At 36.8% G+C, this 13,990-nt stretch overlaps 1 protein-coding gene across 5 annotated transcripts in view; it reads left to right on the forward strand.

The window, feature by feature from the left end:
- The window catches only part of LOC145678307 (uncharacterized), a 95,525-nt gene that overhangs the window by 16,044 nt on the left and 65,491 nt on the right, over nt 1–13,990 (forward strand). For 3 of the 5 annotated variants that reach the window (XM_081748336.1, XM_081748322.1, XM_081748335.1), the window contains exon 1: nt 4,862–5,187. The exons of 1 other annotated variant lie outside the window; for it this stretch is intronic. The gene's annotated coding sequence lies outside the window, so the exon portion shown is untranslated. Of the gene's footprint in view, nt 1–4,861; nt 5,188–13,990 lie in introns of those variants that run through there. One more of the 5 variants, XM_081748333.1, reaches the window with a different exon arrangement.

Below are 13,990 nucleotides of genomic sequence, written 5' to 3' on the forward strand. Positions count from 1 at the left end.
ACCTGCTGGTGTAACCATAATGAATAAGGTTGTAGAAATGAATGGAATGACTATTCACAGTTACTTCTGTCTCATTTCCCTCCTTTATTGCTATTGCCAAATAAATCTTACTTTCATGCTTCCTTTCTTGTTCAATTAATACGTATGAATCTATATTCTATTTATTGGTCCGATGCTTAACTTTCGTCTAATTCAGTTAATTTTCGAGTAACTTTGGGGCACTGATTAAGAATAAATAGTCCGTCATAACAATATTAGGCTATTGTTTAGCTTTGGGGGGCCAGGTTTTTAATTGACATTTTTGCGATATTCTATTCACATTCCGTTAAGTTAGGTTTACATTTAATTCAGATAGTATTGCCGAGCGAGCGTTAGCGAGTGGAGGCGGGTTAGATTCCCGCAGAGCACGTTGTTTTCTGTCTTCGTTAGTGATGGCTCCCCATTACTAAACAATTACCAAATGTTAGGTTTTACAATTAAAATGAGAGAGTACATATTAAAGAGGGTTCTGTAGGATATTAATTCCGGAGGAATTTTTCAATGTAGAAAACTACTAATTTATATTTAAAAATGCAAAAATATTACGCACTCTAACATATGTGATTTTATGCAACATCGAGTGTTTTTCACACTATCCTCATTTTCGCTCTCACCTTGAGTCACTGATGCCGCTGTCTCTTGCGAACCCAACCTTGTGCTAACTCGTAGGTCCCATGCTGTACTCCTGCTCTGAATCGGCTAAATATCATCCTCGCTTTTAATGACCACCTATCGTAAGTTGCTATTTTCTGCATTCTCTTTTTAAAGGTATTCGTCAGATGGGTATTTACACTGTAAAGAGTCTTTATAAAGTGAACCTGCACTCATGAATTCAACTCCTACCCTGAGAAACAATTTTTAAGACATTGCGAATGAATTTCGTGAAGAAATAACTAGTCTACATATAATAAGATAGCACATTATCATTCCAGACACATCGTATACAGGCATATTGTCAATCTGTACGCAATAATCTGAGCATGCGCCAAAGTAATAACATGCCAGAAAGTCTTAAGAAATCATTTAAATCAAGAAAAGTGGAAGAATTTACTTTTAATTTCACGAAATATTCTCAATCTACGCTAATTTTGGGAAGTCACCTGCGGTACTTAGCTCTAATATTCTTTAATTTCATAGTAATATAACACAAATTACTGCTAGTATGCATCAAAAGAATATCAACTTTCGGTGTCCACATTTCACTCGATTTTAGTGCCACCGCATAGAGATTCTCGTTTGTCTTCTTTGATACAATGTTGGATAGAAATAGAACAAGTTCTAATTTAGAACAGTTGTGTCAAATGTTGTAACCAACCCAAAAGTTGCATACAGCTTGGTATCATACATGTTCAAATTCCACTTTGATGAAATATTTGATACAATATGTGCTGGAATATTTGTTCGTCTATAACTGGCTTAAGAATCTTTAAATTTACACTTGAAATTGTCGTTCGGCATTCTTGTAGCTTATGAAGGTATGACTAATTCAAGTATGTCACATCTACAAACGAATGTTTATTCGTATAGAACCTCCAATACATTACATTAAAAACACATGAACTACACAAAGAAAACCGTTGTGCATTAGAGCAGATATCTTATTAGTAAATGGTCCTGCACACGCGCACTGCTCAGATAGTCCACAGCTTGAGCCTGAGCGCGAGTCTAAATTTAATTCAATCGCGATTAAGATTTTCGGAGGTTTAGGGGTTTACGTTGAATATATCAACACTTTATCAACTAAGTCGTCTTAGATTTTTCTCCAATCCCAAAAAGCGGGTCGTTATTCGTGATTAAGATATGTTTAAGCAGGGGACGAATATAGAACCTGAAAATCGGATGGTACCCGCTAAAATCGGGTAATATGGTAACACTAAGCTAAATAGAAAATAATGTATATCCCTACTTAAGATCACAACAAATGCGACTCATGAAATTCAAGTTGAAATCTCATCCACTTAAACTGAGATCTTTTATATTATTTTTACTCTTTCTCCTTGTTTTTAAAAATAGTACAGCCACTCTTTCTTTTGTTAACAAAAAAGCCATCTCCCTTTCTTAAAAAAGAAGAAAGAAAGAAAATCTAGATCGCAATTTTATTGCTGATTTGTTGCCACTCCGATATATGTGAATGTTGTGGTTTTGCATGTGCTGACTGGCTTCTTATCGCAAGTCCCAGACACCTGCAATAGTTTATACGTGATGGAAACACCGATCATGTTTAATCCTGTATCTTTTTACTTCACAATAACGATAGGAGTGCCTCTTTGTGATAAATTGCAACTTATTTTTTTATTCTGCCAATTGTAAAGCTACACTGAACAAGAATTTCCCTACACTTTAAGACATTTTAAGAAAAAAATATACATTTCTTCCTCTCGGCAAATTTTGAGCATTTTTTCCCTATACCAAGGGAAATATCCCTCCATCTGGCAACTGTGAGACGAAGTACGGAAAGATTCTTTGCTGTTTTCTCGTCGTTACTTGATATTAGTGCTGTTGAATTTTTGTGACATTTGCGGTTTTCGGTTTTTCAGAAAACTGGCTTTCTGAAAACGGAAACCGCAAAAGCGGTTTTGAAAACCGAATCCGCAAATCTGGTTTTCAAAACCGACATTTCGATTGTATGAAATTTCACTTTTTCAAAAACCGGTTTTCGGTTTTCTCAAAAACTGATTTCGACAGCACTAGTAAATTCCAAAAAGTGAAAAACTATGGATAGAGGTCTGTGCGGATACAAAATATCGCATCCACTTCCGTACCGCATCCGCAGAATCTCTATCCGCACCCGCATCCCCAACATCTCTATCCGCATTCGCATCCGCAGATAATGAGGTAGCAAATATATACAACTTACATATTCTATAATATACGTAGTTTTCTAAATCAAACGAAACAATATATTATATCAGTTTCCTCGTGATCAAATACCAACTACGATAAATAAAATGCAATATAAACTGTGCAGATACAAATTAGAAATTAATGAACGATCCATGTACTTACCCAAGATCTTCAAATGCAGATATCGGACCAAAATAATGCCACGTAGGTAATATCCCCTCAATCGACGAATTTTAGAGCACGTCACTAAGTTTTTAAACTTCATTACTCATAAAAAAGGGGGGCATTTGTTCTAAACACAAAGGCGAAATAGAAATAATCGTTATTAAGAAATAAAAATTAATTACGGGACCGCAAACACATCCACATATCCCGAACTTACACTATCACCAGTAATTCCACTAAATTTAAAAAATGACTGACGAAACTAACAACGCAGTACAATGTGCTTTCACGACCAAGTTCCTTCGTGGCTATGCGGTTAGCGTACGCGCCTTTGGCGTGGGAAACCCGGCGGGAGCTAATGTGGTTCGGATTTCAGCCTCGCTGCTGAACTGGACGTTAAATTCAAAATCAACTCAAGGTTTCACGACCACGCTTTTACTGAAACTAGAAGTGAAAATAACTTCGAATAATTAATTTTGGGAAGAGGCAATAGAGGAAGTTTAGAATTTACTGATTTTCTTTGCAGTCCCCACTCATTGTTGGACACATTTAGGGTAGGACAAACAACGCATTGTTTGTTCTTTCTTTCTTTACCAGAGGCCCAGAACATACATACATATAAACATACACACAAGAAGAAAGAGAGAGAAACAATTGCTGTTATAGAACTCCAATCCCTCAAAATGTTCATTGAGGTCCGTGGCACCTCTCCGAAAAGAGAAATCTGTGGGGTCGCAAATGTGCATTCAGTACCTGCTGTACTTCAAAGAAAACAGTGAAGATTTTTTCTTTTTTAAGAGAAGGGGGAGAGAGAAAGATGAGCCTATGATGTGATTTGTTTACTATTTCGGTGACCTATGCGCTTCTCCAGTTTGTCACAAAAGGCGAAGATAATTCTGCTGACCAGTTTTCAGTTTAAGGAAGGGGATGCAGTGTTTTAAATTAGGGTTTTGGTTCGTGACCTCTCAGGCTAGAAAAACTTTATTTGAAGACATTTCTTCTTCTTCAAGGCGAATGGTCTCAAAATTTTTCAGCTTTATCAGAGGGGCTTTGGCGGCAATTATTTTTCTTTTTTTTACAGCAAGTAGTGATGGGCCTGTCGTTTCTTTCTGTTTAGGTCAGAGATGTCATTCACCTACAAAACGGCTGCAAAAAATATTGAGAACAGCAATAAAAGAACAACTCTCGTGTCATTTTTTGTCCTTTTGCTGTCACTGAGTCACAAGCTTCAAACACACTTGCATTTTGATTTTAGTATTTTTCAACTGGTTTTAAAACTTTTAATTCAAAACGAACGTTTCTAGTGCTCTTACCACCATTATCAGAAAATTCACAGCATTTTTTAGATAGAAAAATATAGAAAACAAATTCCGCAACTTTATTCGCTATCCGCACAGATCCGCGCACACCTCTAACTATGGAGCAGACAGTCGTGCAGATTTCGTATCGGTTTGCCTCAAAGGAATATAAATGTGTAGTTTAATTTGTGGTAATTCACTTGACAGATAAAGACTTTTCAAATTTTTCGTTGCGTTGTTGTACACAGAATTTTTCGAAAGCTGACACTTAATGGGCTCGAGTTTCTTAACGAATGGGTAAGTTATTTTACATGGTTTCTGTTTTAATTAATAATATTTACGTATACCAGTTAAGTTTATGATGTTTAAACAAAAAAGCTTCGAGTTTAAATTCGGAAACACCAGTTTTCATGTCTTTATGGTAACGTTCGTACTTGAATTTAACGACATTTTGCCAATAGAAGTTGGCAACAGTGATTGAGCGACATTTACTTATAATACTTGGCAACAGTGGTGGTGATGAAGAAAAAGAAGAAGAAGAATATAATATATTTTGAGGATGAGGGATTGAAAATTTAACTATTTCTGAAATATTTGCGAAGTAGATCCATTAAAAAATTAGAGGGAAATATTAAGAGGTTTTTAAGAAGGTTTCTGTTCCTACGGCGATTGACTTCGGAACGAGTCCTTGCAATTATTATTAGAATAAGTAAACACGGTGTAGATTATTTTCAAACACACCAAAATTAAGAAAATCCACTGGTAAAGTAGTACTTCATAATAAAACACACATTTCTAAAGACCTTATTTCAGTACAGAATAAGAATCCGTGATCTATCAGGTAAGTACTAAAGCCAACTTTTCTTCATTAAGAAGAGTGGAAAAATGAAATGAAATCTTTCAGTTTTAAGTCCCACGATTATGCCGGTTATGCTAAAGGAGACTGCAGATGAGAGATGAGTGAAATGGTGGAATGAAGAAAGTGGGAGGAAACGGGAGAACCCTGAGAAAACACACGAGTACAGTGTTTGTCCACCACAAAGTCCACATGGCGCGAACTGGGATCGAACCAGGGACCCCAAGCACCGGAGGTTAACTCTCTACCACTGAGCCACCGCGTCCCCTTAAGAAGAGTGGAGTCGGTCTCAGAATTCTTGAGTTTGATGGTACCGGTACCTGCTTATTATGTCTGTACAGATTTATAATACGAATGCAATGCTAATTAAAAATACCGGGACGAGTTTGCTAAGGGGGCAAAGTTCGTTGGCTTGTGTATAGCCCGCTCCCCCCAGTTCTTTGTCACCGGAACTGGAAGAGTCACTACTACTACTACTACTGCTGCTAGTACTACTACTATTACTACTACTGCTGCTACTTCTACTACTATTACTACTACTACACTACTACTACTACCGGTACTACTACTACTACTACTGCTTATATAGAGAACAGAACCCAACCAACCCCTGCGGGGCTTCTAACCCGTTCCTACTACTAATACTACTACTACTATTGCTACTAAATACCACCACATCACCACTACTACTACCACTACTACTTATACTAAAGCTTCCTTACCACAAGATTTACATCTTAATCTTTATAACATCGGTTCCGATTCATTATGAACTAATATGAATCGTTCGAATCACTATGATACGTTAAAAATCACTGGGGGGAGCGGGCTATACTCAATCCAGTTCGTTAGTTGCTATTCCGCTAAAATTTATAAGTCGTTTATTCCGAATTTGGACGTCCAATAGTTTCCTACCAAAACCTTAATAAAAGCTATTAAAATTTATAATTTTGAATTTCTACGTTCGTAACTGACTTTAGGTTTCCTTTCGTTATCACTACATCGTGAGGTGGGGGAAAGGTTAGGTTAGGAACTAGAACAGAGCTACCCTTGGACTTACTACCCGCCATGTTGTAATATAAATGCTCCTTTCTTTCCTACAATTGTTATCTTGCGCGAAGTAGTTCCCTCCGCTCGCCGAATAGTGTTATAACCGCTTATATATAACAAATAAACAGATTTCTCGATATCCTTATATATTATCAAGCACACAAACGATCAAATTATTCATATATTCCCTGTAAATTTTATAAATTTTTCTGGAAACGGACGTCCAACTTTGGAACTTAACCCATAAGTAAAATTTTAAATGATTGTGAACACCGGTGGTTTAGTTGTATTTGTGAAAAAAAAAAAAAAAAAAAAAAAACGGCAAAATTACAAGTACATGGAATACATGGTAGGGTCCTAGAGCACTGGTTCTCATCGTCATAGTGTGGTAAAGTAATGATTCTGCCTACTAATTCACCTCTACTCGCTATCGCTTGTTCGGCATTACTATAAGAACTGAATATTGGGCGTTGATAAAGAAAGCTATGGCAAGACTTTACTATAGGCATTCTACTCAATTGACCCGTTCAATGAATCGAGTCCTTCAATAAACAATTTCCCAACTGTTCCGAGGAACCAGTTCCTAAAGAGAAAGGTTCTAGAACGCTGTTCTAGCACACTGATTACGAACCCTATTGGTTACTTTTTATATGCAATTCCGTAGAGAAAGGAAACAACCTGCTTCATAATTAATATGGTAGAACAGCATTCTAGAACCTTCCACCAATACCCCACTCTTAAAAAAAAAAATGCACGCAATATAAAATAGAAATCGCGTTAACTCATACTACAAGGGAGGGCAAAGCAAAAATTATATATTAAAATACAATGTACCACAAGGGGGCAAGTCCCCTAACCCCCTCTAAACCTAAAATATATATTGAAGTAAATTGTACTATAAGGGGCCCAAGCCCCCAAACCACTACCTAATATCAAAACTTAAACAAATATATAAAAGAACAACATACCTGAAACTAAACTGAAGTGTACAATTCACCAGCATGCTTAATAAAAATTAAATATTTTTCACCAATTCTCGCATCCTTACAAAATTTTCGACACCATAGATAATATGCAAATTGCAACATCATGGACTCAGAACCATAAGTACAACTTAAAGTTTTTTTCAAATTGACACCAAAGAGTTTCTATATTTTGCGTGTAGGCACCACTTACTAGGTCAACGAAGTTAGAAGATTGGTTCACAGTCAAATGATGCCATTCATCATTACTTAATGATGAATACCCCTTCCAGCAATCAGTTATAATTGTGGAATTGACATTAACGTGTCTAGTAATAACTTCAACTAAATTTTCTGCCGACCTCTCATTATTCGGACATTCACTCGAGAAAATATCTCCTGTTTCTCGTCAAATTCCACCTACGATCCGCTTTTTTTTTTTTTTTTTTTTTTTTTTCAACATTATATTTTCTACGTCCAAAGAGTGCCTCATCAATACATACTGTCAACCCGGGTCCACCAATAACAGGGACAGAATGTCTTACAACAGCCTCAAAGCACACCTCTCTGCAATAATTTAGAAAATCAGAAACAGTTCTCGAACTTATTTTCCCTTGAAACAAACACTTATGATTAATATTTTATGTAGTTAGTAACACCAGCAACGAACGTATATGATATTAACAAAATTTCACGACTTGCAACTTCGAATGACTGATAAAAGAACCATTTCGAACAGAAACTTGTTTTAAATATGCATGACATTTTCGGTTGTAACACACATAAGAAACTTGCAGACGATCACCTCGAACTAGAATACCTAACTTATGTTTCCTTTCACAAACGTTGCAATCTTTATCTTCTAACTGAGAAACAAAAGCGGTAGCTATTTTCTTCACTATTAACCACCAAAGCTCCTAGCCTACCCAAATTTAAATTAGCGATTTCTTCATCCTCATATAAAATATCAACACCGTTTGCCATTAAACTACCCGCGCAAATCGTACACAGCAGGGAAGAGAATACAGCAAAACAGAACAAACAGCACTGATACACCACGCCTACAAACACACAACCACATGACGTCACACCCAACATTCCATACAAGAAGAACGAAAGTACCACGTACCAGAGAAATCACGTTCTAAAGACAATTCACATCAACAATCAAATCAAACAATCAAATGAACGATGAAATGCCTATAGTAAAGACTTATCAAAAGGAATCATTTGAATGTGGGGACAACATTCAAGAACCTTCCCGGTGAACATGAAGTCCCCTTGAAGTCCTAAATATTCAAACAATACGAATTTTTATAATATATAAATGTGTAACACATCAGTATGGGTTGCATCGTACCCGGAACACCAATTAATACGGCGCCAAGTTCTGTGAGATAATCTTTCCAGGATTGCTGGAGCAAGTCGTGCTGTTTCTGCACGGTCAAAGAAAGCTTGAACAGCTTTTGTGTAAGACCATTCAATACTATTTGATGAAAAAGGAGTCAACACTGGCGTAATTTTTATCTTGAATTCAATAGTTCGTAAGATTTCGTTTCGGTCCTGCTCTAAACAATCCAGTTCAAAAGAATTCAATAGCCAATCAGTTCCCAAGTTGATTGCAGGAAAATACAAACCACTATCGTATGTTGGACAGAGCAGCAGCTTTTGATTTAATGTATTTTAATGAGTCTTTTTCTATGTTTATATGCTGTTCAGTGTGTGCATTATAACAATATATAAAAGCAGATATCCGCGCTGGAAGATATTTCCAGTAAAACGAGCATTACAAGTAATGGTACTCATAATATACAGGGTGGCTGAAATGTAGGTGTACACCACTGCATTAATCGGGTGACATCCAGAAGTCCTAAAAATATAGGCACTAGTCCTAAATTTTAGGACTTCTGCCGCGATATGATTTTTAGGACTTCTGCCTTTTAGGACTTGTGCCGTTTAGAACTTCTGCATTTTCCAATCACTTGCTTTAGTTCTGAAATTCGCCACCACCACACGAAATTGGGACGATGCAGCAACTAGTTGGCAATAATGTTACGAACGTAGCTAATTCCAACAGTAACAGCTATATTTGTACTACTAAGATTATTATTATCACTATCTGTTCTGCACTTATACACGAGTTACATAATACAACCTATTTCATTCTAAGAATTAATTACATAATTAGTTAAGAAATTAGTTTCTTTCGAATGGAGATACGAGAATCCCAAGCCAAATTCCTAAAACAAAAATAAATAAATAAAAAATAAAAAATGTTTAAAAAGCATATTTTACCAGACTTCTGAAACCAAGCAAACATTCAAAATTGCAATATATACTATGCGGACCGTATTTTATTAAGAGTAGGACAAAAATCCACCAAAGTTTACTTAATTAGGACGAAAGCTCACTAGGCATTTCACGAGTGAACATTAAATACCAACTGTACTCATAAAGAACGCAGTAAATTTAAAATTGAACAAAGAACATTTATTATGCAATACAGTGGGTGACATTCATAAGTCCTAAACGGCACAAGTCCTAAAAATATAGGCACTAGACCTAAATTTTAGGTCCTGTGCCATTTTTGCAGAAATTACTACATAGTCATTTAGGGGTGTGGCCTGCAAATTTTTCTAGGGGAGCAGGCTTTTTATATATTAAAAGCAAATCAAAAGTTTATTTCCATATTACGAAAGCTTCAATAAGACAATAAATTTATACATATTACACCTGTACATAAATACATACTATTATTATATTTCCAGTTAGTTCCTTTTTGAAACCTGAACCTTGACAGAGCGTAAGTTTAAAACCACAGCTTGCGGGAAATGTATGAATAAGTTAGTTGTAAGAAATCGGAAACTGTTCATGAAAGTCCATTTGTTTGACTGTATTTATCTTCTGTACTCTTATATAAAAGAGTAAAGATGAGTGATTTTTTGGGCATACTACTACAAGTAGAGTCGTTAAATTTTAATTATAAAATATAATTTTCTTATGAAAGCAGGACATAAGAAAGAATTTTTGGAAATAAGTATCGTAAAAAGGGTGGGGCAAGATTTTTTTAAAGGGTAGTGTATCCCGCAAGTTTCTGAAGCTAGTAGTGCTGTCAAACGGGTCGGGTTACGGCTCGGGTCGGGTCGGATCAATCGGGTCAGCTCGGGTCGGGTGAGCTCACTTTGGTCAACTGAGTTTAGGTTGAGCTTAAACTCGGCTGGTGTCGAAAGCTGCTGTTTTTCACTAGCTGCCTAATTAAAAATAGCAATTTTCAATTGATTTTATAGAAGCCATAAATCTATTTTGAACACTTGCAGCTAGTGTTTTTATGGTAAACGCTTATTTTTGTACTTGTGTGTACTTTAATTTGTAAATGTGGAAGATTGATTTTACCAATCGACTGTAATATTAATATCTACGCCAATATGGAGTCTGGATTTAGAACAAAACTAGAAGTTGTTTAACACGTTGCTGCCAAGGGTGAATTTTGTTGTTCACCGGTAGAGTGCCAAGCGTACTTACTTACATTATTCTTGTTTTGTTCATATTTTTTAAACATAATATTAATATTGAAACATAATCTAAGGCATGGTAGTGAATCCGCGTGCATAAAAGTTGGGGGTCCGATAGGACTTACGTGTGTATATTTTGTTTATGGGCAAGGGGATAAATTACAGTTGAACTGGCAACTCTGTTAGAAAGTTATTTGTTTATTACTACATGTGCAGAAGTGAGAAGTGTGGATATATTCATCTTGCTTTTAGTGCTAATAAGTAATATCTTTGTGCAATGAAAAACGAAGAAATATGCGCAGAACTCGATCTCATTAGTAATAGCAGTGTAGTGATCTAGACTTTTCTGAAAATTCAGCAAATGACAGGGACATTGACATCTTGTGAAAATAAATTAGAATAAATAATGAATCTATTGTTAAATTTTTTAACATGTCACTAGAAAAGCAAAATATAGGTCCGTTCGGGTCTACAAAAGCAACAAATGCTTGTTACTTGGTATTTAGCGGCGTTAATAATCAATATCAAAGACCAAAACCTATATGTGTAATAAAAACACTACAGTTCAATAACAGTAGAGACAGGATTTAACAATACAAGTACTCTAACGTCAATTCGACGAATTAGAAATTGTGGGTCCGATCGGACCTACAAGAACATTTTCTTAGATCACTTCAGTAGGTCCGATCGGACCCACATGGCAGCTAACGTGTTAAGCAAGGCTAAAAGAAAGATTGGATATGGACGACCAAGCCCAAGCAGGGCTGCGGTGGCTCAGTGGTAGAGAGTTCATCTCTGGTGCATGGTGTCCATGGTTCGATCCCAGCTTGTGCTAAGTAGGCTTTGCTGTGGAGAAACGCCGTGTAGTGGGTTTTCTCGGGGTTCTGTTTTCTCCCACTTTCCTCATTCCACCATTTCATTCATTTCTCATGGTCACCGTATCCCTTAGCCTCGGTGCAGAATCGAGAGACCTTAAACTGAATATTTCATTTTATTTCACCAAGCCCAAGGACATCGATACAAGAACAAGATAAAGATTGGATATGCAAGACGAATTGCATAGTAATCTTGCTCTTGGCCATGTTTTGGTGATCACCAAGTAGCGATGAGCATATTTTCTTGCTTTCCGTATAGTATGAAAGACCATAATCAAAATCACACTTGGTCTTCATTTGTACCGATGAGGCGAGCACTCTTGGCTCTTGTATAGCATGAAAGACCACCAAAACTACGAAATGCAGGACCAAGACTTGACTGCAAGACAAAGAATAAGACGCAGTATTGATGACCAAGACCCAGGGAGCGAATTGTTTGAATTTCATTTGTTGGGCTGAAAGTGATGAAATAAAATTAGTACTTTGTAATTAAATAACATACTGTATTTTTAAATTTTAAATTACAAAATTCATATTATGTATTTTCTTACGTGCAACTATATATACTGTAAAATACGTTTTAATTACCAAGAAAGAAAAATCAAAGTGGCACGGGTCCCGAAATCATAAGAACCTATTTTGGAATGAAAGTTGAAGGCTTGGAAAAAATCACAGGTGTTCTCCTGTTTCCTCAACCCTTGTCATTGTAGTTAAACGATTTCCTTTTGTCTCCGCCAAGAGACTCTTGCTATTGCCTTCCGAGAAGACCCCCTGCCGTCCAAGCAGGTGAGAACACTGACCTTGAATAAAAATTTCGTCACATAGAACTAGAGCAAGAAAAAAAATAAACTTCTCCCATGTTGGACATTGGTATCAGTTATAAAAAGAAATAACCAAACCTCAAAAGTGCCAAATATTCATTAAGATGCATATACAAATCCACCGCTTGATCTAACTAGTGGTTAACCTGTAAGACTTCGGTACACGTGGACCGGGTTTAATTCCCAATGGGAGTGCATTTTGGCGTTCACCCAGTGTCGTGACCATAGTGCTCTCAAACGGATCGGGTTGACCCGACCCGACCCGACTCGGATCGGGTCAGGCTATTCGGGTCGGGTCAGGTCAATGAGGTCGGATCACGGGTCGGGTCGGGTCGGTCTTCAACCCGACCCGACCCGTTGAGAGCACTAGAAGCTAGTAAAATGAAACTTGGCATATAAACTTTCCCGTTTAAAAAACTGAAAATTGAACAGATAAAAGGGAAAGAGCAAAGGGAGCACTTTTTTAATGTTCGAATTCCCCATTACTTACTCAGAAAATATGCAAATAAATTAACGAAGGATTGTTTAAGTTAGATGCGTGAAACTCGGTATTTGAACTTTTAACTAAAAGTAATAAAATACTATATGTGTCAGCGTCTTGAAAATTACACATATACACACACACACCGCATAAGTGCGTAAATTTGAGCAGCGACAAATATATTAAAGAATTTAACATGTGAAACTTCCTTCGTTATTCTTAAAGACTAGCAGAATACCCGTTCTTCACACGGGGAGAATAGTTTCATTTTCGGTATACGGAGCATCAAAACTGTCACCAGTGAACTTAGGGACCCCAGAACTAGTATCAGTCATTTTCATTTACTATTACATGTCATCCTCTCCCTTTAGGAGTAATAATGGGGGCTGAATTTGGATTTAAACAGCATCGGAAGTGTCACTGTTCATCTCAGCCACCCAGAAAAGTATGGATTCGACACTGATATCGACCATTTTTATATACCCATATCTTCTTCGCCCACAAGTTGCGGTGCTGAATTTGGATTTAAATGTAATCGGAAGTGTCACTGTTCATCTTAGGACCCCCAAAACCATGAATTCAACACTAGTACCGATCATTTTGGATCATATATATATATATATATATCCGCCTCCAAGTTGCGGGGATGCATTTGGATTTAAACTACATCGGAAGTGTTACTGTTGATTTCAGCGACTCTAAAAACTATGGATTCGACACTATTATCGGCCATTTCCAGCCATTTTTATATCTCTCTTCCTACCCAAGTTGCGGGCCTGAATTTGGATGTAAACAGTATCGGAAGTGTTACTGTTCATCAAAGCAACCCCAAAAACGATGTATTCGACTATAATATCGGTCATATATATATATATATATATATATATATATATATATCCCCCTCTCCTCTGTCCCCAGGTCACGGCGCTGAATTTGGGTTTAAACGGCATTAGAAGCGTCACTGCTCATCTCAGCAACCCCAAAAACTATAGATTCAACACTAATATCAGTCATTTTCGATCATTTTTTATATCTCACCCCCTTCCCCCTCCCTAAAGTTTCGGCGTTGAATTTGGATTTAAACTGC

The sequence above is a fragment of the Thermobia domestica genome, chromosome 2, assembly GCF_964235325.1.
Source record: "Thermobia domestica chromosome 2, izTheDome1.hap1.1, whole genome shotgun sequence".
Lineage (NCBI taxonomy): Eukaryota > Metazoa > Arthropoda > Insecta > Zygentoma > Lepismatidae > Thermobia > Thermobia domestica.